This window comes from Chelmon rostratus, chromosome 21 (genome assembly GCF_017976325.1).
Source record: "Chelmon rostratus isolate fCheRos1 chromosome 21, fCheRos1.pri, whole genome shotgun sequence".
In the NCBI taxonomy this organism is placed as follows: domain Eukaryota; kingdom Metazoa; phylum Chordata; class Actinopteri; order Chaetodontiformes; family Chaetodontidae; genus Chelmon; species Chelmon rostratus.
The window spans coordinates 3,842,482-3,860,942 of NC_055678.1; positions in this window are offsets into that span (position 1 = coordinate 3,842,482).

Genomic DNA, 18,461 nt, shown 5'->3' on the forward strand with positions numbered 1-18,461 from the left:
TCAATAAACTGGTCAATGAACCAGTCAGTAAACTGATCAATGAACCAGTCAGTAAACTGGTTAATGTCAGTGCACTTTTGGATTTGGTTGGATGAAACTTTACTGTCGTTGCTCAGAGATCAAACACTGAAACAATGGTTCAGTTGGAAGCAGCAACGTGCAGAGGAGTGTCTGACAGGACAGAACAGGTGAGGGGGAGACATGAACGTTGTGTCGACAGGTGTATGAAGTAAAGAGTGCAGGTATTATCCTGTTAACAGGACGCATGAATATGATGAATTCACTACAGGTCAGGACAGACTGGATGATGAAGGGGGGCTGACACCACAAGAGATGCTGGTGTGACTTCTGGATCAGGGTCCAAGTGTTGAAGGTCCAACAGAGGTCCTTAAGAGATGTAGACCCCCAGACACTTAAAGCTGGCGTTTAGGGGTGTGTGTGTGGTCCGCCTATGGTCTTTCTGGTTGGTCTTTGTTGTGGGTGAACCACACTGGCAGGTGCTGGACCTCCTCCACGTACTGATCGTCGTTGATGAGGCTGACCGTCAGTGTTGGAGAGGACTCAGCACAGTCCTGCAGGAGGCGTTCAGTCGAGGAGGTGTGGTGGTCTAACCTGGACTGGAGTCTGTTGGTGTGTAGTTCCTGGCTGTCCCTGTCAAAGCAGCTATAAAAGCTCAGCTCATTGGGGAAGGAGGTGTCGCTGTTAGCTGGCAGGTCTTTCTAATACAGGCCCGTTAGCCAAAGGACTCGGCAGCAGTGAGTGTCTGCACAAATCACATTAAAACGTCTAAAAGACAACGGTCATGTGACCACACACAGAGCAGTCGATGAAATGTGATGTCATGATGTGTCTCAGCCAATAGCACAATGGATACCTGCTTGTATCCGCTTCAGATACACAAGGTGAACAAAAACTACAACCATTAATAGTTGTGGCAGATAAGCCCCTGCAATACCCAGAATGCAGTGCGGCACGACAATGTCGATCATTAACAGATCTCAGATCAGATAGAAACATTTAAACCTGCAACAGATTCTCCTCATCTTCTGTTTGTGTATATGAATGTGTGTGTTTGTGTGTGTGTGTGTGTGTGTTACAGACAGATGGTGAATGAGTGTGTGCTCATGATGATGTTCAAGAACATGTTTTGTGCTGATGCAGGAAAACAGGATGACATCACACACACACACACACACACACACACACACACGCACACACACAGTGTATGTGTGTGTGTACCATCTATTCCTTTATGTTGTGGGGACATAAATATGTAAACACAGTCACATTGTGAGGACTTGCCTTCCTTACGGGGACAAAATGCTAGTCCCTATAATGTAAATCATAAAATTTTAGGGTGAAGACTTGGGTTTAGGCTAAGCTTAGGATAAGGGTTGTGGTTGTGGTTTGGGTATGTCTCCAGGAAATGAATGTAAGTCTATGTAATGTCCCCAAACTTTATCTCTTATTTCTCTGTCATTCTGTAGCTGCTGATGAAACGGCTTATTGATTTAAAGAGCAGAGGCTCACTCAATGACTCATACGCTTCCCTGTCATGTCTCGTCAGGTCTGTTAAGTGTTTTGTTCACGAGCGTCATGTCTTGTCTTACACTTCCTGTTTTATTGTGAAACCTAACTCTCCTCTCGTTTCAGGCCCCTTGACTTCCCAGTGTGTTTCCCGCCTGTCTGATTGTCTACCCCGCCCTGATTGTCTCCACCTGTTCATTGTTACCTCGTGTATATATAGTCCGCGTCTCCCTTTGTCCTGTGCCAGATCGTCTTGTACGTAATGTGCCGTGTTGTCTTTGCTACCACAGCTAAAGTTACCCCAGAGTCTTGTCTCATGTTCGTTTTTGTCTGTGATCCTCAGCGTCCTAAGTTTTTTGCCCTTCTGCCTTATTGCCTTTGCATAAGTGATTTTTTGTTGTCAACTTTTGGAGAAAGTATTTTGTTATTAAAACCAGCCTTTGCGCTCGCCCTCAGTTCGTGTCCTGTGTTCTGCTTTTGAGTCCTGAAAGCCCTGACAGCCCTACGGGCTTATCATTCCCTCATGTTAACTGAGAGCATGTATAACATAACATAAACTTCTTTTCTCCTGTGGACAGAGGACTTTCTGTCTCAAGCTCACTGAACCTGTCCAGAATTTGACATCCTCAGACTAAAGTCCTGAACCCTGATCAGCTTCTCCCACAGTTTTCTATGAATCCAGTCATTCTCATAAACAGAATCCAGGTTACACAGGTTAGACCACAGTCCTCATGTGTTCACTGCTGTCACTGCAGGCTGTGAATGATGGCATCATCTGATGCCATTTATCAGCCCTTTACTTCCATCTTCTTCATCATCTTTCATCATCCTCACTTTCTCCATTTCATGGAGATCAGAGATTGAAGACATGGACCTCTTCAGGCGACTCCTGAGCTGGTTTTCAGCAGCCCATAACATGAGTCCTGGGACCTGCTTCATCTGGAGGATTAGCATCCTTCAGTTTGCAGGTCTGCTAGCATTTCTGTTAGCATGTCACGTAGTAGCTTCTTGGAATCTCAGCAGTGAAATTCAAAAGCAGACAGCTGGTTTTAGCTGCTGAGCTAGCTGCTAGCATGCTAAAATGGCAGCCTGCCCTGACAGCTGGCACAGTCAGTATGTGTGTGTTAGCAGACAGCGCTAATGGCTCTGTTAGCAATTAGCCAGCCTGTTTCATTCATTGTCTTGGAGGCGAAAGAAAAGAAAAGAGAGGAAGCACACCCAACAGCATCATCATCACTTTTATTGTCCTCTTCCTCAGGAAGAAAGCATCTTCATCAGGTGTTTGACCTGCTGACTGTTTATCTGAAAGAAAACATCCTCCTCAGGTGTGTGATTACATTTGTCTCAGGTGTTTTCGAATGTTCAGTCTCACTACAACGTCCATTTAGCGGCTGATCTGGAGCTTTTCAACATGTCACATGGTCTTCCTCTGCCGTTTCTGTGGTCAAGAGTGAATTTATAACTGAAACAACTATTGATGTCCCATGTTAAACCAAAAATCAACATTTACTTATTTCAACTTATGTAACATACTGACGTTAGGTCACCTACATAACAGCAACGCTTTTTGCCCAGACCATGATTGTTTCCTAAACCTTGTCTCAAATTCTGACCACATTAGCCGCGTGATGACGAAGGTACGGCGCACCTGTCGTTGGTACTACCTGTTGTTAGTATATATGTGTTCAGTTGTCTTGGTATGAGCACAGGCTGGAATAAATATGTGCTTATTGTGATTTGAAGTGATAGTCAAATGCTTAAAAAAAATAACAACTAGCGCCCTCTATTGTTCTTAACCAGACAAACACACCCAGAGCAAACTTATTTTATTGGCTGGATGGAATAAATAACCAGAGTGCAGATATCAGTGTGTCTGTACACACATTTCTGTCCAGCAGCAGATTGTAGTTTATGTTTAATAGCTCATTATATCAGAGGTTTTTCCTCAGTAATAGTAATTAAAGCAATATGTTCTGTCCTACTCAGAATTCATTTAATAACTGGTGTCAAAGCTTTTAGAACAGGAAAGAGGACAAATGTGTGAATGTAGTTAATCAGTACAGATGTACCATTTGTATAATGAGTATCTACAACAATTAAATCTGCCCACTCTAATTTTCACCTCAGTGTGTTTCACAGGATCCGCTGTCTGTCAGGAACTTCCTATTCTTGTTTGTTGAACTTGTTTTATTTCCAAGTTCCATGTTGGACTGAATCTGTCTCTGACTCGTCTGTTGCTGTTGTTGCTGTTGTTGCTGTTGTTGTTGTTGTTGTTGTTGTTGTTTGGTGAGTACGTTAAGACGTTTCTTGTGTTTCATTTAAGACAAAATCAAATAAATTTAAACATATTTGAGATTTGAACCAAAAGTGATTTCAGACTTGAGTTCAGGTTTAGCCTTCAGTCCCTCCTCCCTCTCTCTTTGTTTAGCTGCAGCTCGTTCTCTCAGACTGATGCTCTCCATTACTGTTGATCGATACATGACCTATTGATCGGCCTGACATTGATCGGTGAGCATTGACACACTCTGCCTCTGAGTGTGTGTGTGTGTCTGACCTGTCTCACCTTGTCTAATCATCCATTCTGGATGTTTACATCAGCTGCTAACACAGACGGAAGTGTGTGGAAGTGTGTGTGTGTGTGTGTGTGTGTGTGTGTGTGTGTGTGTGTGTGTGTGTCCACACGTCCAGCTCGTTAACCCACCTGTTTCCTCATTAGTGATCTGATTGGATCATTTACTCACCTGACCCCCCTTAACGAGCAGAGACAAACTTGTTCTTTAGTTAGAAAAGTTTTCATCGAACTATTTTTACTTTCTGCCATTAAAAATGGAAAAACTTAAGATTAAAAAAGCAAAATGTTTCATTGAGGTGAGAAATTACAATTAAATGATCATGATCATCCCTGAGATACTGTGCCCCTAAACCTTGAGGCGATACAAACATAAGTGCAGCAATGAACCATCAGCAGTGTGGATAGTATGGAGAACATGACTGAGGCTAGCAGTAGTAGTACAAATACTTCAGTCGTGTAGCTTTACATGAGAACAGAGAGAGGGAGCATCTGCAGTGGAGCCTCATAGAGAAACAACAACAACAACAACAACAGTTCTGCCACTTCAAGATGACCATCACACCTTTTCATAGAAAATACAATAATCAACGAGGAATTTACCAGCTCATATTACTCATATACCAGCTCACATTATCATCATATATACATTATCATCATCATCATATCCAACATCATCATCACTATCAATAACAACAACATCACCATCATCATATAGACATCATCCTCATATAGGCAACATTATCACCAAGATCATCACATGCAGACATAATTGTAAATTGCACAGTCGTGTTCCAAATAGCAAAGACAAACATGATTTGTTTGTACATAAAAATCATCCATTCTGACCTTCAGTTGTTCCACATAGGTCTTAAAATGGACCGCAGATTTGAAATGATCACATTAAGAGAAGAGGCACGGGCATAGAAAAATGGCATCATCTGCATAAAAGTGTATATGGTCAATAAAAGGGTACCTTTTCTAACCTTAGGAGCACTGGATTCATTTACTCACGTGTGCTGGATGTAGATCTGATCCAGACTATGTTGGACCTGCACAGATCCAAACACAGAGCAGCAACACATGTGGCACTGTTCACATTCTGTCTGCCTCAAAAACACATTTGTCTGCTGTGATGATGATGATGAGAGTGGCTTGCATCCACTTCACTTCTGGATTATCAGGTCTGAGCTACCAGGACCAGGGTGTGAAGACCTGAACTGTGTGTGATATTTATTTCACAGCAGTAGATGTACAGATGATGAAGAGGAGGAGGGAGAAACTTTTCCTATCAACCCCCTCTCACCTCTGAATTGAATGGGTATTGATCTGTGGCCGTTGCCGTGGTAACACTTAGTCACCAGCTGGGGTCAGAGGTCAAAACACAGATAAGTGTTTCTACCTGTCAGTCAGCACTGAGGAGGAAGAGTCATAATAAAAGGAGCTGAGTGTAAATCAACAGGTTGACAGTTTGGTGTGGTGGGTTTAAAATTCAAATTGAATTCAGCCTGACGCGTTGATCTTTGTTATGTTCCGTAAACCGAAACATAATGACGGCAGTGTCGGCAAAGTAGGAAGAACATGACAACCTCCCTCCAATCGGAAGAAGCTGGAAACATAAATGGGACAGTAAAGAGGAGCTGATGAGAGATGAAGTGAGCATGAATGCATGTAAACAAAAGGTGCTACCAGTGAAAATGAGCGTATCAAACGCTTTGCAATGAAAGAACGTCTTAATAAGAATCTGCAGAGATATAATCCTCACATGAGGATTTTCATAGAGATTTAGAAAAGTCTTCAGTCGTCAATCGATCTGATGGAGCAGAGGATGTTACTTTTTTCCATTTGCAACACATTCGTCAGAATAAATGTCGATACTATACGTGTCTGCCGGCCCTGTCTCAAAGAAATGACCTTTAGAATTATGTGGTGCTGACGAATGTAATCTGGTTTAGCCTGGATTATGTTTGAGCGAACGAAACACTGCAGCTGTCTGCTGAAGTTCGCAGGGAGGTGGTGTGAGTGGATGGCGGGTGTAGAAAGTGCAGGACTGTGACACCAGAATCCAGAGTTCACACCCAGATTCGACTCCAGTCTGTTCCTGATCCTGATCTGAGTCACTGCTGATGTTCTCTGTAGGTAAACAGACTATAATCTGTCCCTGACATGAAGCAACGAGCCCAATCACAGCCAGGAAACAGCTGCTGCTGTCACTGCGAGGGGAATTCTAGGAGACTCAGCTGTTTCTGCAAACTACAGAAACGTTGAAACTTTATATTTCTTGACCTTCAAACTGCACATTTCAGTTTTCAGTGTTGTGACAGCACAGAGAGATGTGGTCGGGTTTAGAAAAGATTATGTTTTCTCTTAAAATTCCTTTTTTTTTGCCACAAACACAGCTGGAACAGCGGTCTGCTGCTCAGAAGTCGTCTCATCACCACCACCACCTCCACCTCCTGATGACTCAGCTCATACTCTCATGACCTGATTGGTTTGGTTTTGTTATTTCTAGTTTTATTTTGAAGGTTTACTTTATGTGTCACATTTAGCTTTACTTCCTGTGTGACTGTCTAATTGTCTTCACCTGTGTCTCATTAGTTGTTGTGTATTTAAGTCTGTGTGTTCCCATCAGTCTTTGCCAGTTTGTCCTTTGTGTATGTTGTGTCAGATGCTCCGGTCTGCTTTTGTTTTTGTTTTTTTTTTGTGTTTATGGACTGTCACTGTGGAGCACCATTTTGTCCTTTTGAAATGTTTGGTCACCTTGGTTAATACACCAGCTCCACCATGTTTGGACTGCATTTGGGTTCAGCTTCTGGTTCCTTCATGACACAATTACAGCACATATGCATTAAACAGTAATCTGAACTGAACGCCACTTTGATACCGACTGTAGAAACGGTGATATGATACACATGAAACGTCGCTGTTGGAGCCGCTGATAACAGCACAGAACAGAAAAGACGCCTCTGTTAAAACTGGGTTAAATTTAACTAAATTAAACTGAAGTTTTGCAGATGATAACATTTATTTTAATCAATGGATGAGTGTTCATTTATATTTATTTTACATCACAGGGTGTACAGTAAAATGAAAGCTGTAGCCTCTAGATTCTTCATATGGAATCTATGCTGACTTTATTTTTAACCTGTAACAGGTGCTCAGTACTGCGAGCAGACAGGAAACAGAAACTCGATGATTCTCGGTGTCTTTCTAAACTCAACTGAAAGCAGCAGAATTAAATCTGAAGTCAGTGTGAGAGTTTCAGTTTGACTGAGAGATAAACTCTGTCCGTGGCCTCAGTCTGCTTATCAATCAGCCAATCGGTCCACTGAGTCTGCGGCGGCCGTGTCGCCGTGACGACCGGCAGCTGTAAACACGGGGGAGGGTCCCCGGAGGGCGGCCATGTTTGTTGATTAAACTAAAACAAGACAAACAAAGAGACAAAACAAACTAATTACTTCCAAACAAACCTGATCGGCTGAGAGCCCTAACGAGGCTTAACGAGGTCAAACAGTGTTTACGCTCTGTGTGTGTGTGTGTGTGTGTGTGTGTGGTTTGTAAGCTTGATGCTAACAGAATGTAGCGACATCAAGATAACGTTCCATGAGTGTTCCCTGCACACACACACACACACACACACACACGCACACACACACAGTTGAATAATTGATGGCTCAGTGTGGTGAAGCTAAAACACTGTCTGCTTTTAATAAAACAACGTGTGTGTGTGTGTGTGTGTTGAATAAAATATCAGTTGTCATGTCGATGGATGAATTATGAATCTGCACATTATGGAGCCGGTCTATCAATCACACACACACACACACATGCACACTGTGACACACTTTGACCCACAAACCTGTTTTTGTAAGATTTGTAAGGAAGGAAGGAAGGAAGGAACAGACAAAAAGTGAAGGAACCAAGAAAAAAAAAATTATTTACATGTGAAAAAGTAGTAAGACAGAAGGAGGGGAAACAAGGAAATAAGATTTAAATGGAAATTAAAGCTGCTACATGTTGTCTTTATCCATGCTGTATTCATGCATAACTTTGCCTGGTTTTCTATTCAGCAGATTTTGATAGCACTAACCTAATGTTCAACACTTAGAAGTTATGTATTGACAAAGGAGAGGAAGATCGGCCTGATGCTACATTTTGATTTTTGGTTTTCTAATCGATAAGTATTGGCTAAAGTATCATGTGAAAATCTGTACTTTTTTTTGTAAGCGTCAGAAAATTTTGAATTTTCACTACTGAGCCATATTGCATCAAAACAAAGGTTATGCTAATTTTGATCTGTGCGCCAAATTTTATGAGTTCAAGAACATCTCTAGCCCCCCAACAACAGTTTACTGTTTCATGGCAAAACATCAAATCTGCCGTGCCGCCACGCCCACACCATTTGACCAACTTTTCATCGCGAAGGGCTCCAGAGTGCACTGACCAAATTTGAAGTTGATCTGACAAATTGTGTCCAGGAGGAGTAAGTTACAGTAAGAGCTCTGAAATGGCCAAAAATATGTCAGAATTTGACATTAATTTAAAAATGGCTGACTTTCTGTTGGGTTTAAGGTATGAGTCCAATAGACTTTTTTGTAAGTCAGCCTACCAACTTTTCGTGCATCTAGGTAAAACGTACTGTGGGGGCTGAATTTAAAACATTTTCTAGAGGGCGCTATCGAGCCCGTTCCTGCGACCCGTATCAGATTGCGATTTTCACCAGTTCTGACAGAGGTGCCACATTTCGTGAGTTTATGAACATGTCTACTGTCCAAAAAGCCTTGAAAAATAAAAATAAAAATGGCAACAATGGGAAAAAAATAACTAAGCAAAGCCAATAGAGCCCTTTGCAGTTTACTACTCGGGCCCTAATTAAGCTCCAGGAAGAAAAAAAGAAAAAAAAGATATGGCATCTAGAAGAGGATTTAGACAGAAAGGAAGGTAAAGGATGGCTGGAAGGAAGTGATGCTCTACGAAACTGGAGGCGACCAGAGAACGTGACTGAGAAAAGATAATGAAGAGAAAAAGAAAGGAAAGAAAGAGAGAGACACAGAAAGGAAATCAGATAAAAAGGGATGAAAAAAGAGAGAAAATAAGGAGAGAAGTCATGTGGTGAGTGTGTGTGTCCAGTCTGTCAAACACTGCAGTTATTAATAACAATAACTGGATTTACTGCACACACACGGTGAGTGTGTGTGTGTGTGTGTGTGTGTGTGTGTGTGTGTAATTGAGTTTCATGTGGTCTAAATATGATCCATGTCTGTTGTCACGGTGACAAGTGAGCGATTATCATCCTGCCTTTCTAATATCAGCCTGAACACACACACACACACAGGTTAATCTAATGGAGTCACAGATAAACGATATATGAAAGAAAAAGAAACACTGAAGAAGAAAAAGAAAAAAACAGACGAGAATAAAACAAGACTTCCTGTTTGTCCTCCCCTGCTGTCTACTTCCTGTTTCACTCTCCGGTAAACTGTCTGCAGGACGAGTCGAAGATGAACCAACATGGAGCTCAATGTCTCGTTTCAGGGGAAAGAAGTTAAACTGCTGGAAATCACATCACGTTAATTTGCATATCAGTGATGTCATAACTAATTACAGATGTGTAAAGAGCGTAAATATCCAAAGCAGCATCACGCCACGAGGCACTTTGACCTGCTGGGAGATGCTAATGTCGGGGAGTGATGGAGACATGTGGAGGTGCTTCCTGCAACAATGTGTGGGTGGATGGTCACCTGACTCACCTGTCTGGTGTGACTGACTCACCTGTCACTGGCTTTAATGTTGTGTCTGATTGGCAGGATTTACAGTTCAGTACAGACTTCCTGAGGTGCAGCAACAGAAACAACTTCCTGTGGTCATTACTGAGCACCACCACTGATGAAGCCCATTAAAACTTAACAAATATCTCAGCTAAAAAAGACCTTAGCAATGTGTAAATCTGTTGCTAACAAACATCTGTAGCGCTGTCCAATCTAGAGCAATCAGCTACGTAAACAGGAAGTCACTGTAGCATCAAAAGCTAGCAGATCTTCCTAAACTGACAGTTTTAAAGGCTCAAAGATAAATGTAAGTGTATATATTAGCTTCATTTCTGTCTGCATACATGGAGAAATCTGTGTTTCACAGTTAGTAGCATGAGAGGGAATATCTGGTTGTGCTAAGCTAACTGACGTCATTTACTCATTTAGTCAAATGCTATCCGCATAAAGTTTGGTAATGTGAAGTTAATTGTGTTTTTTTGTGAAATGTAATTTTAAGTCCTCCAGACAGAATCATTATTAAACAGCTTTTATCAAGTTTCAGCTCATATTTGTCGACTGTAGCCTAGATTATCTCTTTACTCTAAATATTAGCATGCTAACGTTAGCTTTGTTAGTTGGCTCAGTTAGCTACACAGCAGCCACACCTGCAGTTAAGGGGTGGAAATATTTCTAACAACTAATTTGTAAGAACTAGTTAGTGAATTTAATTTACTGATGGTGAAGCCAAAGTGAGTGAACGCTGACGTTAGCATAAAGCTAACTCTGACCTGAAGAACAGCTGCTGCCACTGACTCATCAGCACCAATCACACACACCTGGACTGGTGACCAGCTCATCAATATTCATCAATAACCCTGCCCACCACACACACACACACACAGTAGCTCTCTGTCATTCATAAATGAAACCTCAAACAAGGTCGAGACGCAGAGAGAGAGAACACTGAGGTTATTGATTAGGCATTGATGGGTGTTTGTCAGTGTTTCTGTTCTGAGGTCAGAGATATTGACAAGGACGAGAGAGAGAGAGAGAGAGAGAGAGAGAGAGAGAGAGAGAGAGAGAGAGAGAGAGAGAGAGAGAGAGAGAGAGAGAGAGAGAGAGAGAGAGAGAGAGAGAGAGGGGTGAATATTATCTAATGGATTTTCTCTGAATGGAAAGCAATTAAAACTCAACATCAACACCATTAACCCCCAAACACACAATATGGTGTGTGTGTGTGAGTGTCTGTGTGAGTGTGTGTGTTTCTGATTTGCTGCTAATCCTGGTTAAATTAATGAGAAGAAAGTTAATTTGTGGTTTTGACCCTTTTCTGCTCAGAAAAAGGATTACACACAACAATACAACACCACACTCACAGCATCCACACACGCACACACAAGTGTGTGTGTGTGTGTGAGTGTGGATGATGATAAATGAAGGGTAGGAATGAGAGACGACAGGTTCACTCAGTCTGTCTTTTCAAATCTCTAATGAGTGAACACACACACACACACAGTGTGGAGTCGTCAGTGAGTTGGATGAGGTTGTTATAAAGGTCTTGTTATTAAATTAATCTCTCTCATTATTTTTGACCCTCTGAGCTTCTGTAGCCCCCCGACCCCTCCACACACACACACACACACACACACAGACACACACACACACATTCACTGTGTGTATGTGCAGTATGTATGTGTATCCCTTCATGTCAGTGTTGTCATCAGGAGGTAGAGCGGTTGTCCACTTATCAGAAGGTCGAGGGTTTGATCCCCGGCCTCGGCAGCCTACATGTCGAAGTATCCTTGAGCAAGATGCTGAACCCTGAATTTCTCCCTCTCACATGTAAGTGTGTGAGTGTGTTAATGCTCATAATGTGCAGATGATCCAGCTGCCAGGTGTGAATGCAGGCTTGTGTTGTTAAGGCGTTTTGAATGGTCGTCAGACTAGAAAATAAAGTCCATTTAGGTCAGAGACCAGCAGGTCAGAGTCCAGAAGCTCAGAAACCAGCAGGTCAGAGTCCAGAAGCTCAAAGACCAGCAGGTCAGAGTCCAGAAGCTCAAAGACTAGCAGCTCAGAAACCAGCAGCTCAGAGACCCGCAGGTTAGAAACCAGCAGCTCAGAGTCCAACAGATCAGAGTCCATGATCTGTTGAGAGTCACACACACACACACACACACACACACACACACACACCTGTCTGCTGCAACATAACAGACAGACAGATAGACAGTCAGGTGTATTTTCTCTCTAATTAAAACCCAGTAGGATTGGACTCACCTGATTGGCTGGAGAGTATGCCTGAGGTAAGACACACACACACACACACACACACACACACATACGATAAAACTGCTATCCTGTGTACTAATAGCTTCTGATGTGTGTGTGTGTAAGTGTGTGTGTATTCTCAGGTGGTTCAGGTGTTTAACAGTTCCATCAGTCAACCAGAATTAGCATAAAACACACACACACAGACTGAATAATGAGTGTGTGTGAGCAACGTTTGATTTCCTGTGTGGGGTAAATGGGAAGGGAGGAGCTAACTATGACTCGTCAATCACACACACGCACACACACACACGCACAAAGCCATCCAACACACACACACAGACACAGTGTTTCTGGTGGATAACCATCAGATTCTGCTCTAACTCTTCCACCTGGTACTGAATGGGCCTGCAGGTAGATCACACCTGGCGTGCAGGTCAGCCGATGACGGGCTGCAGGCCTCAGTCGTCAGTAGACAGCTGGAGATCAGGGCTGCTGTTTCTGAGCCTGATGAAGCTGTGAGTGAGTGCTGTTTGTCGCTGGAGGATTCAGATGTTTGCCCACCAGGGGGCAGATCAGGGTCAGCAGGTAACCTGAACCCCTGAATCCATTATACATACTTGAATATGTAATTAACAGCGAGACTTGTAATGACACTCACAAAACAGTTTGAAAAGTCACCAGAATACAAAATACAACAAAAACTGAATTTACGACACATTTGACAGCAACATCGTTCTTTTTGTTCAGTGGTTCCGCAGGACCAGAGAGAACCAGAACTAACAACTTCCTGATTCATGTTCTCACTGTGGTGAAGTTTTTCCTGGTGGTGGCGTCAGAGGAAACATCATGGAGTCATTCATGTGTTAAGGGGGCATCCTCTGGAGAACAGGAAACAACATAAACACATGAACATCACATCTAACACTACAACACACACAAAGTAAATAAATCTGTGCATCATCTACATAATAACGACGTGACTCTGATAACCTGATCAGCCAGGTGAGTCAGTCACAGCGATCAGTTACAGTGCTGTGTTCTGCTGGGGAGCCTTGGCTCCAGCATTCATGTGGATGCTACTTTGACAAACACCACCCACCCAAACATTGCTGCAGGAAGCCCCTCCACACGGCTACATCACTCCCCAGCAGTAGTGTCCCCCAGAGGCTAAAAACTGCTCAGGAACGACTCGAGGAACATGATGAAGAGCCTGAGACGTTGACCCGGCCACCAAACTCATCGGATCCCGATCCAATTGAGCTTCAGCAGGATGAACAAGAACAAGCCTGATCCACCGAGGCCCCATCCACCCACCCACAAGACCCAAAGGCCAAATGCCAGAGACCACAAGACACTCCCAGAGGTCCTGTGTCCATACCCCAACGGATCCAAGCTGGAGGAGGACTACAGAATATGAGGCAGGTGGTTTTAAACCTTTAATGCTGTGGGTACCATATTTGATACATGCATTTCTGAAACGTTTTGCATTACCATATGGTAAAAACTTTGCTCAAAACGATACAAGCAAAAAACATATTTTTCTAATTTTTTTTTAATTAAAAAAAATGTTAAAGGGCCAAATAAAGTCTTCAAATTCAAAAAAATAGAATTTTCTGTCCATTATTTCTTGGGTCAGGCATTATAGGGTTAATGTTGTGGCTGATTGCTGTTTGCTTTCATTGAATACTATAAGATTCCACTGTTTAGATTAACGGACAGCAGCGATGATGCTGAAGCTGTTTCTCTGTGATGAAGATGTCAAATCACAATGCAAACATGTGAGTTAACTTCAGGCACAGTGAAACAGCCTGTGATGGTCTTTAATTTGAAGTTTACTTCTTTTACTTTCTTTCTTTCTCTGTTTTTCCTGCCTCCCCTTTGTTCGACTTCCCGTCTTCATGCAGAATCAACATGAAGCTCATAACAAACTGTTTGCCAGTTTAGTTTTACTAAATATGCCCTAAACGTTCTGATTAATGCTGTTTTCTTTTCAGGGTTTGTTGAATTTGCAGTGTAGTCCTGCTGCAGTCTGATCTTTGTTAAAGTCCAGGACCAGATGATAGAACTGGTCTAGAACTGTGTGTTGTGCAGTTTCTCAGTTTGCAGCAGCTGTAACATTCACACTGCAGTGATTCACTGAGTGAATCTCAGGAACTCATCGCTCTCTTTCTGCAGGACTGTTGGTAGAAATTACAAACTGCCGTTGAATCTTTGCTTCCATCGCAGAGTTTATTTTTTTCCGGACACATTTAGCAGATAAAATGTTGATGTGGGGACTTGAAGCCGACTGTCAGAGGAGTTTTAATCTAATAACGGCCTCCTCCATCTATCTGATGGTTGTTTCTGCAGCTCAGTTATTATTTTTCTTCTTCTGTTATAAAACTTTGCTGCAGTCCGTCGGCGCTGATAAATAGCAGGTGATGGATGTCGGCTCCTCGGCCCTGATAGTTCCTCTCCGACCGCTACATGAAAGGAAGAAAGACTATTATTTCTTATCATCTTCTTAACATTATAAGCAGTGGAGTGTTATCAGGGGAGCAGAGAGGAGGTGCTCTGATAGACTGTCACCTCCTCTCCTCTGATAGCATCGCACAGAGATGAGAGGGGGAGGACGAGTGAGGAGAGGGGAGGAGGGTGAATGACAGAGATATTACCGCCGTGGAAGATTTGAGTGGTGATTTCCTCCATGACAAATGACCCAGTGAGGAGAGGAGGAGGAGGAGGAGGAGGAGGAGGTGTGGACAGCAGACCAGCTGACAGCTCAAATTATAGAGGAAAATATCATCGGACCTGCAGTCTGATGGACTGAAACATCAGTTTACTGCAGGGCTCGCTCTGATCCACCCACATGAAACAGGAAACGTGGAGGAGAGTTTCAAAATAAAAGAAAACCAAGAAGTAGACTTTAATTTCAACTCTAGAGATGGAGGCTGTGTGAAGCAGATGAATATTTCCACCAAAACTGCGTCTCAACAAAATGCTGCGCAGATGCTGCATTTCAGCCTGCTGGGAAATTCTCACGTTGCAGCAGCAGCACACAAACTGAGTACAAAGAATAGTGCAAAAAACAAGTTATCCAAAATAAACACCAAAACTATGAACAAGCTCAACGGTGACGATTGTCACGGCTTTTATTGTGAAGTGGCTACAGGAAATGACATCGCTTCAGAACAAATGGAGCAGTTTGAAATATCACACACAGACTGTTACACCTCAAACTTTGTGACTTTGTGATAAACAGACTGTAGCTCAGCTCCAGCTGCACACATCTCTTCCTCTCACTTCCTGTCATCGCTCTGCTGCACACCTTCAAATGATGATGAAGACAATGATGATGATGATGATGATGGTGACGATGACGAGGAGGAGGAAGCAGCAGGGCAGAACAAACAGGAAGTGACAGAACACAGACATGCAGCTTCAAAAACACATCAGGAAACATTTTAGCTAGCATGTTCCGCTAAAAGGCTATTGTTGTTGTCACACACACGTGCACATGTACTCACACACACACACACACACACACACGCACTGAGTGCTCCATTACCCAGTTGTTGTTCAGGCTGATTAATTATTAATGACTTCACTTTAATGTCTTTCACTTAAATCGGATGATTGAGGTTCAACATCAATAAAACAGCAGCCTCTCTCTCTCTCACTGACTGACAGCTCTCTCAGTCTAAAGCCATGTGACAGGAAACACTGACTTTAAATGATTTTCAAATTAAAGGACAGACTGCTTCAGCTGTCAGTAACACTGCGCTGATTCATGTTTATCTTTGTGTGTGAACACATTTAATTACATTTCAACAGGAACTAAAGCAGAACATTTACAACATGAAGAGAAACATCAGCGTTCAAAGAACAACTATTAGGTACTACTAGTAGACGGAAAACATGTGTAATATATGTAAATATTTAGTATATTTTACTCTGAATTTAGCTTTTAATGGAATCACATCTGTTGTGTGAACTTTATTGTGGTTGATCAATAACAGCAGTGTGTGTGTGTGTGTGTGTGTGTGTGTGTGTGTGTGTGAGTGTGGGGGCCAAACGGTGTGTTTAAGTCCATCATCCAGGTCATTATGTCTCATCCAGTCTCAATATTCAAACAAATCAGTGTGTGTAAATGATGCATTAGCCCCGCCTCCTCACCAATAACAAAATTTATCAGTGAATCTGTGGCCAATGGGAACAGTGTGTGTGTGTGTGTGTGTGTGTGTGTGTGTGTGTGTGTGTGTGTTAGTGTCTGTGTGAGTGACGTGATGCTCTCTGACAGGACGTTGTCGTTAAGACATGAAGGAACTCACCACCTCGTTAATAGTTAACAAGCTCAGCTGCTTGTTAATAGTTAATAGCTGAGAAGCTTGTTAATATTTGATGATGACAGAGAGATCAGCCGTCCAATCAGATTACATCAACAGGACGAGAGAGAGCGAGAGACAGAAGATGCAACCGGGTTCACTTTCCATTCATGTCTAGGTGAAACGACACAACTGTTGTTGCTTATATCACTTCCTGTTGTGAACTGACCCGATCTGATTGACCTCTGACCTGTAAAATCCTAAATCTCTACCCTGTCCTGCCTGTGGACTACTATACCGCACGAGTCCACGGTCACATGACCAAGCCGAGTTAGCATGACCGCTAGCATGTTAGCATTTTCCCTGCTTGCCAACTGGAACTGTGAGCTGCTAGTGGCTTCACTGTGTGTTTTTATGAATATTCATTAAGGTTAAATGTCATATTTCAGAGGGAGGTTAGCTTACTGTAAGTCTTGCTGTAGAAACTTTGACTCATTTTCAGGTTCTCTGCTTTAATCTTAGTAGACAAGCTAGCAATGCTAACAAAAACTATCCTCCTGACACCTTCAGATTGGCGGGGTTGTCAGTCACATGACCTTCATATTGCAGGCTGACAGTCGCCCATCCAGCCAATCAGAGAAACGTCTGGTTTGGTTCGGTAAAGTTTTCTTCTTTTTAATCTTGTCTTTTTTCATCAATATTGGGTATCAATGTAACGACGGTTAGTGTTTCATGATGTCAACGTCGTCTCTTCGTGTCAGATAATCAGAGACCAGATTATCAGGTCAGATGATCAATATTAAAACTGATCGGATCACAGTCATCCACACTGATCAGAGTAAAGATTCATTTTCCTGCTGAGATGGCGGTTCAGACTGGTTCCACTGGGTTCAGCTCTGATGAAGCCTCCTCATCAGGGTACTGATGAAGCTTCGATTTCAGAAACATCTGGAAAGACGAGTCGTGTGGAAACGCAGCGAACTTCTCTGCTTCCTTTTGTGTCTAGCGGCTTCACAAACTATTTGAAATGTAAAGTGAGTCTCTGCAGACTCCGAGGAACACATTTCCAAACTGAGTCACACTGAGTCACAGGGACGCAGCTCATTGGACGGAGCTGAATTTCCTCTCAGATATTAACGAGAAACAGACGCAGGAAAAACAACGACAAATCAAATACCCATCAGCCCCTCTGTCTGCTCCATCCAGCCTCCACCTGAGAGTCTGGATACATACATATGATTTGTTCCCATTTACATGGACAACGTCGGGTTATTACAGCCATAATTACTGCGCTGCAGCGGCGCGGCGCCACCTTCATATCTGCCAATAAACCGCCGACCAAACGCCCGGCGCCGCACTGAAGCAGGGCATCATGGGAATGAAATTAAGTCTTGATTTGGAGTGTGTGGGGCGGCCGGAGCGCCGCTCAGGTTAAATGAAGAGATGACTGCAGCCGGTTTGGCGGGGCTGTTCATTTGTTAGCGGACGCCGCAGGTTCGATTCCCCCAGAGGCCGCCGCAGCCGGGGAGAACCTGCCCGCATCACATCAGCGCCACAGCGACCGAGAAGGAATATGACGGGAGATGATGTTCCCCACGGTAACACGACGTAAATAAACTCTTATGGAAATGTTCGTCTGTAATGTCATTTTGTCACAATCAATTTCCCATTACCCGTCACCACAGCAACACACACACACACACACACACACACACACACAGTGACTGAAATTCAGTTTGAACAACGAAGACGGAAAAATGAAAAGAAACCAGGAGGGACGAAGAACGAGTGAATGAAATGAAGGTTAGAGTTTAAAACAAGGTTAGTATGTAGAGACGAGGAGAAGGAGAGCGAGAGAGGTGGGAGTGGAGGAGGAGGAGGAGGAGGAGGAGGGACAGAGTACAGCGAGAGAGAGGAGGAGGCGAGACAGAGGGGAGAGAGAGGAGAGGAGGGAGATCTAGTGGAGAGATTGGAGTGAGAGAGGAGGAGAAGGAGAGGAGGAGAGAGGAGAGAGAGAAAAAAGAGGAGAGAGAAGAGGAG